We start from the raw sequence: 14540 nt of genomic DNA on the forward strand, positions 1-14540 counted from the left end.
TATCTGGAACCAAAAGGATCATGCTGATTTGTTTTTAATCATTCCATTGATTTTAGTTCCTTAACATAAAACATGCTTTTTTACTTTCCAGAAAGAATTGCCCTGGATCTTTAAGAAACACCTGATAACATCAGTAGAATTTTTGACACACACATTTGAGTGGAAAACCACAAATCTGGATCCAATTCACATCCTGAAACTGCCAACATAATTTCTAGTTATTTACTCCTGAGGAGGGTTCCAGAAAGTCCCAGTTGTGCTTATCTGAGAGGAGAAAGTATATTAGTATGTTTCATGTAGAGAAGAAGCTAGTGATGAAAAGTTAAGGATCTTGTGTTGGTCACTCCTGGTTGCCAGAATGTTCTAATTTCTCATATTATTGAACTGGGATCCTCTGAACCTGTGCTTGTCAAATGTTGATGTGCACACTAATCCTTGAGATCTTTTTAAAAGATAGATTTCAATTCAGTAGATCTGAGGTGGATCCGGAAATTCTACATTGCTAACAAGTTTCTAGGGGTCCCCACTTTGAACAAAGAGGCCTCTAGGTTGTATAATCAAATCAAATAAGAGGAAAAACGCATGTGCTCTTCTAATCAATGGGTCTTGAGAATAAATAAGTTTGTAAAAGGAAACCCTTCTTTTCTGGTAGAGTGACTTTCAGGGCCCATTTCTGGAAAATAGGAGTCCGAGGAAAAGTCATCAGAAAGTTGAGTCTGAAGAGAGTTGCTGATATGGCTACCCAGCTGGCAAGCCGGGCTGCCGGCCTACTTTTCCCTGCTAAGGAGCCGCAGCGGAGCAGCAGTCCAAGCCATTGGAAAGCTGGGCTGCTTAGAGCCAGCCTGGCGGTTCTGAAGCCCGGTAGGCCTAAGGTCTAAGGTGCAGCGAGCTACTCCTGACGCCAGCCAAGGCAGCACCACCTGCTGACAGTGAGGATACTCACGGCGGACATGTGCTCCCCGTAGCGCTACCGCCCTGTTGGACGACCTCAACCTCCCACTTCCTGACCTGTCAAGAGAAAGTGGAAGTGGGGCAGACCTGAATGAAAGTTGGAACTCAAAAATTGACCAATAGAGTTAGTACATTCCCAAGCCCTAATTAGCATAAATTTGGGCCAATAACAGTAAACCAAGTGCTGAATAAACCCCTAGACTAGCACACGCCTATGGAGAAAAACTCGTCATGGTCCCATCTTGCACTGCCAGAGTTCTGTTCCTGTTCTTCAATAAATCCTAGGATTACACTCACTCATCCTCGTCTGTGGATTTTATTCTTCTAATTCAGGAGACAAGAACCCAGAAAGAAGAAGAAATTGAAGATGAGCTTCTGGGGTCTGCTGCAACACTGACAGGCATAGGCCACCACTCAGGGCAGCAACACTTCTTGGCTGCGGAGATCTGCACCTTACGCAGACCTCACCTGCCAGCAGAAGCAGAAAAACTCTAGTCTCAACTACTAGCAAAAGCAGAGAGCTGAGCTTGAGCTTCATCTCAAAACTCAGGTTTTTTTGCTACAATGTGCATCTAATCATTCCATTCAGGTAACACTGAATACTGACCTGCCTACTTCTACTACTCCTTTGAACAAACAATGGGAGAGTTTGCCATCATACTTATTACCAGCAACACACTCACGATCAAAAACACAAAGAGTGAGTTTGCTGCACTTTCTATCACTGGTAGGATATTAGAGGAGGGGCAAAAGTTAGTGCCTTTTCCCCCTCACAGCATCCCTAACAAGCAGGCCTTTTTTCCCCAAGAGACTTGGTGTTGCATGTTGATTCTGTTGATACAGATGGTAGGTTAGGGAATGCAGAAAGAGATGTCAGGCAGGTCTATAGCTTGAGACTTCGTATTATACACCAGGAAAAGTGGCGTGGAAAATCAACTTTCAATTTCCCCATTCTCCAAAAAAAGTGGTAGAGTTATTAACCATTGCTTTCCCTGGGGCAGACAGGCTTGTAGCTGATCTTCTAGACAGCTGGCCAATAGGGAGGAGCAAGCGAGTACAAGTCACCTTATGAGAATCACAAGGAGAGCCTTGGGGGACTTGATGCCCAAAGGAATCTCCCCCCCAAATTAGGTGGAATCATCTTCAGTGGGGCCTCTGTGGGACCAAGGGCCAGGGAACCATGTCCCTCCAAAAGGCAAAAGGCTGCTGTGTCCCCTACAGCATGAAGTAACAACTGATCAGTGCTTTAGGTTGTATCCTGTGCCCACATTCATGGTGCCTATTATTTGTTGTCACCTTTCAATCAATATTCAACCCCTTCTCCCTGCTAGCTAACCTATGTGTTACCCAGAGCTTCGTTCTGCTATTTAGCAGACACATCCTGATACCCTCCATGAGGCACTGCCTGGCCTCCCCCCGCTAAAGCTTCCCAACCATGCAGGCAATGGTAGCAGAAGGGAGGGGTCAAGAACATTGGCTCTGAGGCACACAGACCCAACCAGGGTCCCAACTCACCTGCCAGCTATGTGACTGCTTGTTTTACATCTATAAAATAAAGATAATTCTTATTTCACGTGATTATTGAAAGAACTAAATGAAATAATGCACACAAGAGACCATGTCTGGCACAGCATGAGTTCAATAAATTGAGATTATTTTGTTGTTATTGTTATAATTATAATTTCTAAATATCCCTTCTGAGCTTCTGCCCAATATTTTCAACTATGCATATTTCTCTCTCCCTAGATATCCTTTATGAATACATCAAACTCAGTCAAAACAAACCCTTTAGCACTCTCAGGAAATTGATTACTTTTTCTCCTTACCTTCGCATCTTCAACTGCTATTATCTTTATGTACAAATAAAACATCTAGAAGCCACTTCTGATTCCTGTTTCTTCTTCACTTTGACAAGAAACATGTTGTCTATTCTATCTTTTTAATTCATAAATGCCTCCCTCTCTCTCCATTCCAATTGGCATTGTCCTGGTGTATACTTTTCACTTTCTCTTTCTGGCAGAGTCCCTTGGTACAGATTCCACAAATGTTTCCAAATGACTCCAATTTAAATACTCTGTCCTATTGTATCTGTAACCACATTAGCACTTATTGAACCATTCCCTCATTTTTAAGTCAAGAAATACAGCCTCCCACTGCCATCTAGCCTTGGGTCACTGTCCAAAATCATGTGTCACTCTGTCCCTGGAGGAGTCTTTTTTTTAAAAACAAATCTGGTCACATGGCTCCAAAATGTAAATACCTTCAGTGGCTTCCTATTACCACAAGCTCCACTTTAAGCGTAGAAAATAATCCATTATCAATCCCCAACCTCCCTTTCAAGCCCTGTCTCCTGCCAAACCCTTACATGCATCATTTTATGCATTCTAGACAGAGGCAGGTTTTCTCAAATACGAAGATTTGAGGGCACATGATTCAACCTATAACAAGTCACAGAGTCTTCCATTTGTCACCAAGGATCCCTTCTCTTTAGTGAGACATCCAAAACATTTCTCTCAAGGACATTTAGCAACTCTTGACTCTGCCACAGGTAACAATCTACCATGAACTTGTTACAGAAAAATTTCTTCTAGGTCTGACTTTCACTAGGCTTTGAGTGATTCTCCTTCTAGGTTGAGATATGCAAGGACAGGTTAAGAGTTTATTTCTTTCTGTTGGCAACATGTAATTGATCTTCTATTAAAGTTTAGTGAATAAATGAATGAAAGAGCTGGCATGGAGAGAGGGAGCCCTGGACTCAGTTTGGAAGGGAGATGAAGGACATTTACTTGTGTTTTTCAAGAGGGAGGAGTATAACATTTCAAATACCAACAGGCTTTTTAAATCAAAGCATATCATTCTTTTTTTCTCCTATAATAGGAAGGACACTGAGAATTATACAATCACCATTAGAAACTCAGATACATATAGGGTCAAAAAATTCATCAGAAAGGCCCTTGTGAACATTATGTTCAGGCCCTTAAAAAGCATATGAGAGGAAGTGATGGTCAATGTCTAAGTAATTTGCATAAGGTTTTGGGCAACCAGTGGAACTTTGGTGACTTGAGGAAGACTCATAGCCCAATGGGGAAAGATATGAGTGGGCATCCTTCTATTACAGGTGAGAATTAAGGGGGAGGTTATCCTTAGTTAAACTTTTCTCTCCAAACCAGTTCTATCACACAGGTGGTATATTTGTTTGCTGTGGCTACCATAACAGGATAGTTTAACCAACAGAAATTTATCATTTCACAGTGCTAGATGCTAGAAGTCCAAAATCCAGATGTTAGCAGGGTAGGTTCATTCTGAAACTCTGAGAGATAATCTATTACACCTCTCTCCTAGCTTCTGATGGTTTGCCTTCTGCTTCCTCACCAGAATCTCTGCCTAAATCTTCACATGGCTTTCTCTAGGAGCAAGTATGTGTATCCAAGTATCCCCTTTTTATAAGGACACTGGTCATATTGGATTAAAGGCTCATACTATTCCAGTATGACTTCACCCTAGCTTAACCAATTATAATTATAACAACCCTATTCCAAATGAGGTCACCTTCTATAGTACTTAGTGTTAAAAATTTTAAATACGAAGCTCTGAGGGGACATGTTTCAATCCATAACAAGGAGTTAGAAGGTGTCCACCTCAGGAGATGTTATTCTCCCAATACCTTGGCTCTGTTTGTAAAAGAATCATCAGAAAGAGAGCTCAGGAAGAAAAAAGATAGGTGATTACTAGCAAACATTGTCGATGAACCACTCATTACTGTGACACTGTGCCAGTGGAACTGAGGGACCCCTTGGAAAACATCATGCCAAGGGGCTTACCTCAGTCCCAGGGTGTTTGAATGGGGTTGATGAGTCACTGAAATCAAAGTCCTGTCTAATTCTTTGTATCCAAATTCTAATTATGCATAAAATGTAGACTATTTAGAGAGAGAAAAGAATCTGACCAAGTAGTTTCTCCATCAAAATTTATGGAAGAAGAAATCAAGACCCAGAGGGGGCATACATGCTATGATTTAGAAAAAAAAAAAAAACCACCAGATCAAGGGGCAGGACAACTCTTTTTTTTAAGTTCATGTTCTAACACTAATTCAAAGATCTTAGGAAAACCACTTCATCTCTTTGAGATGCACTGTCCTTATCTTAAAATATGACGCATCCTTTACAAGGAGGCTCGATTGATTAAAGGAGATAATGGATATAAAAGTACCACTCAACTCTTAAGAGATGGTTCTATGAATCCTAAGTACAATGATCAAATCCTATCACTTTTGAAATCTACAGTAGATAGGATTCGTTGAATGAATGTCCAGGTCTCAACTCTGAATACTAATTTCTTGAGACCTTGAAAATTAGACTTCCATATGTCCTGATTTACAGCCTAACAACCAAACAATCATAGAGACAATAGATTTTGTGAAGGCAGCATCTCTGTTATCCAAGAGAAATTCTGTGATTGTTACATGTGTTCTAGGCAGCCTATTAGAAAGATCATATAACCTGGCAAATCTCATAAAGTTTTCTGCACATTGGTTCCCCAGGATCTGGGGAAGTCTCCCAGTGTGCTGACTATATCTAGTACACTTCTCAAGGGATGAGCAAGTGAACCCAGAAAACAAATCCATAACAGCCAGCATCAGCCTCCACTGTGATTACTCTGTGGTTGTGGGGGAGACCTTTGTACTCACTCTGATGGCTGAGTGTTATTACTGTATATTACAAGCTCTGACCTGGGGTTTCTTTCTCCATTTGGTGACTCACTCTTTTTCTTAGTACCAACGACACTGTTTCTTGTAGATTGATCAAAATGTTCACATAAAATCTCTCAATTTAATATTCGGCCAAATAGGGGCTGGGAAAAGGAAGTCAATTTCTGTGCAAATGGGAGAAACTGGACCAATTTTAAGATGTATCCAAATAGTGTGTCATAAAGGGACATCCTAATGGGAAATTATCCTTTAAAGCATAGATAATACTTATCACTCTGAATCTGTGGCATCAATCTTTGGGGTAATTGGACTACAATGCTTTATCCAAACAAGTGATGTTTATGAAATCATTAGATCCTGGAGATCGTGTACTTTACAACGTTAAAATAAACCTAAATTATTGGGCCCTAAAGAACACAAACAATAATCATTTTCTTTTATTTGATCAAAATGGTTTGCAATTATTCCTGCTGAGAGATTTATCCATTTGCATCTTGCAGTCAGTTTTAGAATTTTATCCCTTTGATCTTACCATAATATCATGATTAATTGATTGATTCAGGGCTCAAGAGTCAATAAACTCAGTATTTGTTATTATTTATTATTTAACTGTCCCCAGTGTGCCGTCTGGCATTCAGAGGCCAAAGAAAATGCAGTCCACTCTTGCAGCTTCTTAAAGAATTGATTATGTAGGAAGAAAAAAGAAAAAAGATACTCCCCTTTTTGATCCATTATGTAAACGCTAGTGGGAAAAAGATAGTCAAAAAATGCATCTGTATTTATGAGTAATTAACATGCACTAAAGGTCTGGATTGTTGCTCATTTTAAATTGAATTTCTGGTTTACATATGTTTATGTGAATCCACATTTCTGTCTATACCTGTATCTGAAATGAAAGCTCCCACTTTAGTTATTCCTCACATCGTAAAAGTGATTTCACTTGGGTATTGTTTAAGAAACACAGAGAATTAGAAAAAATGAGGGATAAAATTGTGCTCAGTTCAGAAGAGTAAAAAGTAAGTAAGCCCAGGGATGTTGATTGTGTCCGGTTGACCTAGGTTCTTTACTTAGATTAGGACCAAGACCTCTTCAACCTGAATAAACACCCCTTTACAGATGGACTTAGCAGTAGCAAAGAATGGGTCACTGATCACAAGGAAATGTAACCTCATGACACCCAGATTTGCTATCAGACTTCTGGGCATCCTGGTCAAGTTCACCAAATGGGAGGTATCCGGGTAAATGAACAAGTAATCAGCTTTATGAGGCAATTCTCCCATCAAGCATTTTCAAATAAGTAAGTTATCGCTGAAACGCATACCTTACAAAAGGATGACTTGCTTAGTAAATAATATCCTGCATGGTTATAGCCTCATCCAATGAGGAACACAATGGTAGGATGATTATTTGATGCCCATTTTACATTTTACAAGGGATTAAATAAAGAAAGAGAGCTTAGCGATTTTTTTCCAAGGCTGCTAAGATGAAGTCAGTATTAGCAGTAAAATACGAAAACCTTCACTCGGGATTTTCATAGAACTATCTCTCTGTAGGCCACATTTCTAACCAAAAACTGTCAAATTCTATAGAAATACTGTTACACAAATATGCTACTCTCACTTGAAGCTCCGGGAGAGATGTTTGCATAATCCAAAAATGGAATTCATCACCAAAGGCCCAATAAAAACCCAAAGGTGTAAGGATGCCACTGAGCTAAGATTGATGCTATGTCCTAAAAGCACCAGCTGTGTAAAATATGAAACCATCCACCCTGCTGCTGTCCCGGTGGAACCTGATGAGAGGCACTTGCAATACCACATGTCCTGCATGACAGGCGAGACAACAATGGTCGACCAGATGTTCTTTTCCTTCTCATTTGCATGGTTAAGACATATGGTAACTGAGAAAAATGAAGTCATCCCTTAAGCAGTGATATGAATGGCTTGAAATATAATTATTTTAAATCATAGACCCCACACCTGTCACAAATTACTGGTGTTTGAACCTCTGAAAGCAAACTTGCTAAGTATAACCTAAAACCTTATGTCATATGGTTTTTTTTAATGCCTTACCACACATTTGCCATAAATAAATTTGAAATAAACCATAGCTCTTCAGATAGTTCAAGATTGCATAGTTTTATCTGGAGAAAAGGTCTGGTTTCTTTACACATGTTAAACTTGGGAGTATTTCAACACTTGCAATAGCAATATTTGGATGTCAGTAAGATCTAGATTTCAGCACCAAGGGATGATTTGGTATATAAAACATCTGGTAGGTTTGTGAGAGAGTATCATATTTAAATCAGCAGTTTCCATGTCCCTTCTGGTTAAATAGGACATTTGGTAGCAAAATGAGCTTCTGGTTTTCATACCTGTCTTTTTGAAGGTGAAAGTAAGACTAATATATAGTTTTAAAGTTGCCATAAGTTAAAAAAAAAAAAAAAAAAAAAAACAGCAAAATAAGGAAAAAGAGAAAACAAATTCACTTGCTATTTTGAGAAAAAAACAGCCAGACCCCAGCTCTAACGTATTACTCTCAAAAATACAGAGAACAAAATCTTATAGTGACTTATGGAGCACAAATAAAACCAAATCCCTGGAATTTGGCTTGTTGCAAACTCCCAAGGAGTATGTAGGATTGAAACTATTTTCTTGGATTAGAAAGAGGCAGGGAAAAGCCAATTAGTCTTTATTTATTTTTGCAGCATAATTGATTTCCAGAGCAAGAAACTGTGCTCCACATATGGTTTTGAAGCATCTATTTTGACAGACCTCCTAAAATTCTAGTAATGTCAACACCGTATATGTACCTTAAAGAAATACTATAAGCAAGATACATTAAAGGAGATTACTGTAAAACATAGTCTAATTGATTTATATAAAGCCTCCTTTGGGATAAATCATCACACAGTTGTATATGGAAGCCAGTATATGAGCCACACCAAAGAAGGGAAATAAGGTTTGAAGTTTTATTCTCATGTAAGATGTGGTTACAAATGAGTAGACCTTCTAGATTGGAAACATACTTCTGAAACAGTGAGGATGAGATTTTGGAGGGGTAGACCACGAGAGACAACTGGAAAAATCCAGGGAAACCATGCAACAGCTTCTGTAATGGAAACATAAAGGGGGAAGGGCTTAACTGTGCCAGACATTTCGTAATCAAACACCATTAGACTGATCTCCACTGATATCAGTGTTACATAATGAATATGAGATCTCCAGTGTATTTAAGTGAGTGCTTAGAATTGCTGATAATACAAGCAGAATTCTGAAGTTAAATCAATCCTGAAAAGCCAGTTTGCATAGAGTAGGAAACTTAAATGGCCTTTCCACATGATGGAAGGAAGCACAGTCATGGCTGAAGATGAGAGGACGAAATCAAGACCACAACCATACTATATCCAGGTGACTCCAGGCAAAATTGTGAACCGGTGTGAATTTTACCACTCACTCACAATCACCTTCTCAGTGCTGTTTTCCATTTTCAGTGTCTCCCTCCTAACGATATTTATGTTTTTCCCACTACCCACCACCATGTGCCAATACACTATTCCCCTGTGGAACTGCCCTGCCCTTCTGAGCACACCAGCCGCTGTTGTAGGTTTCTAGAAGATGTTTTATCATAATGAAGAATTTCCCCTCTATTCATAATTTGCTGGAAGTTTTTGGTTTGTTTTGTTTTTATCACAATGGGTGTTGAATTTTGTCAAATGCTTTTTCTGTGTCAGTTGATAGGATCATAAGGTTTTTCCTTTTTAGCTTGTTGTGAAATACTTGGATTTTTTTAACATTGGACTAACCCTCATTTGCTTTTTAAAACATGAATAAGGCAACAAAACTATATTCGATAAGTACAATAAGTAAGAAAAATCACTTCAACATTTTGACATTTCCAGTGGAAACATTTACTAATATTATTTTAATGTGAGAGGGCATAAAATCATTTGACTTACAAAGACAAAAAAGGATATTGCTAGGACCTATTATAAAGAATATTTTAATTCTTACCTAAAGTATGAAAGCTCTAGGATTCTTTAAATTCTCTTTTTCATGGAGAAAATCCCTAGCTTCCTACCTTAGAATATCAAGGGTATAAAATAGTGTTTTTATTTTGAAAAACCACAAAACAGTTTTGTTTATTCGTTCATTCATTCATTTATAATTTTTAGCAGGAAATGGCCCACTTCAATGGAGCTAAATTATCACCAATTTGTAATTTAAGACTATTACTTCTAAGATTTTAAAGAGCTTCCCGCATTTCTCAGTTAGAAGTACAAACAGGATAATATTTGGTGTTTGCTCAACAAGATAGATAAAATGGACCCCAAATCTGAGTATTTTAGTTCGCTTTTTGTTGCTGTGACCAATACCTGACAAGAACAACTTAATTGGGTTGGGGATGTAGCTCAGTGGCAGAGCACTTGCCTAGCACATGTGAGTCACTGGGTTCTATTCTCAGTACCACATAAAATAAATAAATAAAATAAAAGTATTGTGTTCATCTACAACTTAAAAAAAAAAAAAAAAAAAAAAAAAAAAAAAAACTTTAAAAAAAAAAGAACAACTTAGAGGAGGAAAAGTGTCCTTGGGGCAGAGGTCTCATTTCAAAGCTGGCCGATTCCATTGCTCGGGGTCCAAGTGAAGCTGCCTACCCTTTGTTGGGTGGGGGGGACAGGAGGAAGCTCCTCCCCTTGTGGCACAGTCAGAAAGCAGGGTGAAGGGGAGAAGGGGCCACAGGAAGAACAACCCTTCCAGGGCATGCCCTTAATGACCCATCTCCTCCAGCAGGGTCCCCACCTCCCTATAGTTACCAACCAGTCAGTTCATTCAAACTAGGATGAACTGATCCAGTTGTATACCTCACAATCTAATCATTTCACCTCTGAATATTCCTAGATTAACAAGAGCTTTGGGGGAACACCTACAACCAAACCACAACACCGGCCTTGTTCACAGGATTCAAGTCCCTTCTGTTAAACTAATTTGTAATGAAATTACAAATTAATAAGGGTATTCAAGGGTGTTAACATTTCAGGGAATATTTGTATTTTGTTTCCTTATACTTATCACTCTCATCTTGGGGTTCACCTTCAAGTCAGAATCGGGCACTGGATGGAATACATGTAGATCAGGGCAGTAGAGCCCTACATTTGGAGTCCCTCAGACACCCCGTGTGGCTGGTTGCTAAATTCAATGACATATAAGGTTTTTCAGTGTCCTAGGTAGCTTGTTGGGTTTTTTGTTTGTTTGTTTTTGGTTTTGGTTTTTTTTGGGTGGGGGGGTTTAATTTTATCCTGAGATTTTAATTGCAATTAGTGGGAGAGACAGGCTATGGTGAACTTAGCCTGCCATAGCAAAACTAAAACTCTCAATAGCTTACTTCAAAAATGAGCAAAAAGTTCAGGGGAGAAAGACAAGAACAACAGCAAATCCTTTTTATGGTTGACAAAGCTCTTCCTCATGGACGGCCCATTACATTGCTCTGGGCCCAAGGTGAGGCAGCACATCATCAGGGAAGGACAGGGAGAGCTGCTTCCCTCACAGCACAGTCAGAAAGCAGACGGGGAGGGGGTGCATATTTCGCCCTCACAGTAATCAATTGTGTGCCTTATAATGGCACAGATTCCAGCAAGTTGCAATTTATGTTACAAAAATATGACTGTGCTTAGCATTTCATTTCATTTTTCTACTGTTGTTCTAGATTTATACAAGCAATATAGCCCAAAAGACAATACAAGCAGGAGGATGTGGATTTACAATGTTAGAACATAAATTTGCAATTAAATGGAAAAATTTTAAGAGAGGTCTCAAACTGAGACCAAAAACACTAGAGACAGCCTATACTTTCCTTAAGGTATCCAAGGGTGAAGTTGGGGATGAAACCAAGAGTCATGCTGTGTGGAAATGAGAGAAAAGGAATTTGGATCAAAATAAGTAGAAGGTTATCACTGGACACCTTTATCCCTATGCTGGACACATCAACATAGAGGAAGGCAGGATATCAGAAAGAAAGGACTCTTCTCCATTTATAAAATAAGGTTATTTTTGTTTCTCATGATGTCTTCTATTTCTATCTACTTTTTTTTCTCCCATATACCCAATCGCATTTTGACTGTAGTACTTGCTTTGCTGTTTACAAGTTGTTGTTGTTGTTGTTGTTGTTGTTTTACTTTAAATAACTTTTCATTTTATTAATATGTGTTTTGATTGAAAATGACTTCTAAAGGCCAAAACAGTAGAGAAAAAACAAAAGAAAATATTTAACAACCACATTCCTCAAGTACTAGAGAGAGCTATAGGAGGCTATGCATATGGATTTACTTTGGCTCTTGTAATTACCTCTGACACCAGTGATTCTTAACATCACAAAACCTCTTTCCACAGTAAGCATACACCACAAACATTTTACATGTAATTTCACAGGTTCATGGCCGTCCAGAAGCCTATTCATGGATTTCATTTTCTAAAGTGGTAATGATTTCCAGAAATGGACTCATCGTCCATGTACATCCTAGAAATGCCACCTTTTCACAGTCTTCACTTATTTTGTAAGGCAATCAATGTTACCAGTTACTAATGGACACAAACACATAGCTTGAAGACATTTTATTAAACATTCTTGGGTGTTGCTTCCTACCTTTTAAGAATGAAAAATGCACTTCAATAAAAACAAATATATACTGAAGCCATTTTCCTTTGTGTGAAGAAATATAAATGAGAGGTGCATTAATATTTAAAAGCAAAGTACTTCACTGACAAAACTTCAAATATGTTAAGAGCTCAACAAATTCTAACCACACTAAGATCACATACCTCTTTCAATATTCTTGGGAATGGTGATTCACCTGCCTATGGCTTAGGATCGGCTTCTATAAGTGTTTCTTGAGCTTCTTCTACCTCTGAGAGCTTTTAGTCATTTTCCAATGTTTGCTGAAGTTAATGAATGGTAGTAAGAAGAACATGACACGGTTTCCATCTCAATTCCAGCTTATCTTTAACACTTTCTTTAAAATGAGAAAGATGCTCTAATTCTTTTCCCAGGGCCTCTAATTCTTTTAATGTCTCATGCCCGTCTGGATGATGCTGGATCATTTTTGCAAAAACATCATATTCTTGGCAATTTTTTCATATTCGTTTTGCTTGAAAAATCTGCTTTTTGCACTCAGCAACTTTTTCATGAGCTCCAACAATGCTACATTCTATTTTTTTGTAAACTTTTTCATACGTTTCCATTTCTCTGAGAACCATGTCATACACCAGCAAAGTTTTGCCCATTGAAAATTCACATGGAGACAGTGTACTTAGCATACGTTGGTATTGGTTATATCCTTCTTCTTGGGATCCAGAGTTGCACCACTTAATGAAACGTTTACTAGCAAATTAATTATTCGATCATCTCCAGCACCATCTCCATCAATGAGGAGACGCTTCCATATCACTTCATTGTCAGTCACGGCTCCCATGGTGTATGCGGCAGCAGCCTGTTTACAGGTTTTTATTACTGCCTATACAGGGGATAAACCGAAGTCCAGAGAGTTTGAGTACTTTACTCAAGGTCACACAGCTAGTTTGAAAGTGAGCAGAACTTTGGTTTTTAATAGAACATAAATTAGACAAGACAAAATGTGGTACAGCAGGTTAATCATGGCAGAATGATGCATCTGTAGGACTGTGTCCTAAACTCCATCAAATGACAACAAAGGAATTTAAAAGATTTCAAATGACTGGTTATGGAGCTATCAACAGACCAGAGGTTTCAACAAACCTTTAAATAATGGTAAAGGGATGGAAGTATGGTTCTGATACAGCAAGAAGGAGGAAGGTACAGATAAGCCACTGAAAATAGGAGAATACTGAAAAGAAATGAGGGCCATTGGTACACAGAACCACAGTAAATTTGTGTCACCAAAGCACAAGTGGGCAGAGAAGCAGGAGGGCACCTCAGGGCAGTCCACAAGGCATGGCAACAAATCCATACGCAGTTTTCCCTGCACCACTACCTCGCCCACACTAGGACCACAGGATTCTTTTCTGGTAAAATTGATTCTAAGTCTCAGTGGCCACTACGGTATGTGTCAGTGGAGGAGGGTAGACATGAAGTAAAAATAAGGAGATTAAGTGACAATCTTTATTGTGAAATGTGGGACTTCTTAGTCTCTTTTCCTGATTCTGGTTCAAAAAAGAAGTCAGTAGACAGCCTAAACTTCTCAAGCAGAGAAGGCAAGGATCCTTCTCTAAAGAAACTGAATAGCTGAAAACAAAACCAAAAACAGCATCAACAAAAGTAATAAAAACAAAAAGTGTCCTCAGACACTGGCAAGAAGGATAAGAGGGGAACCTCAGGCTTCCAGGGTCAAGGGTGACTTGCCATTTGGCCACCCTACACAGGAATCCTTCAAGCCCACAAGCCTTCCCCCCACACATACCCCAACACACACAGAGATTTCAATCTCCTTTAAGTGTCTTGCTCTAAATCTGAATGGACAGTCTAGGTTGACCTGACATTGGAGGAAGACCTTCAATATGAGAGGAACAAAAACAGGCAAAAAAAATACAACAACAATACACACAGAAACTATGAATAATATCCTCAGAAAGATAAGAAAAAACCTTCAATTTTTGCTGCTGCAGAGAAGAAAAATTAAAAGGTGTGTTGGGATGGGAACATGGTGGAGAATTAGGACAATATATAGAAATTCTTAGAAATTAAGAACATTGATATTGGCCAAATTATGTTGCTATATTGTGTATTGTGTGCATGTATGAATATGTACAACAAATCCCATCAATGTGTACAAACCATAATGTTCCAATTAAAAATGTGAAAAATAAAATAAAATAAAATGCTGTTCTTCCCCATCCCCCCCAAAATTGTA

At 38.7% G+C, this 14540-nt stretch overlaps 1 pseudogene; it reads right to left on the reverse strand.

The window, feature by feature from the left end:
• Positions 1-12513: 12513 nt before the first annotated feature.
• Positions 12514-13127, reverse strand: LOC124989751 (THO complex subunit 7 homolog; annotated as a pseudogene).
• Positions 13128-14540: the final 1413 nt, after the last annotated feature.

Source organism: Sciurus carolinensis, chromosome 7 (assembly GCF_902686445.1).
Source record: "Sciurus carolinensis chromosome 7, mSciCar1.2, whole genome shotgun sequence".
Lineage (NCBI taxonomy): Eukaryota > Metazoa > Chordata > Mammalia > Rodentia > Sciuridae > Sciurus > Sciurus carolinensis.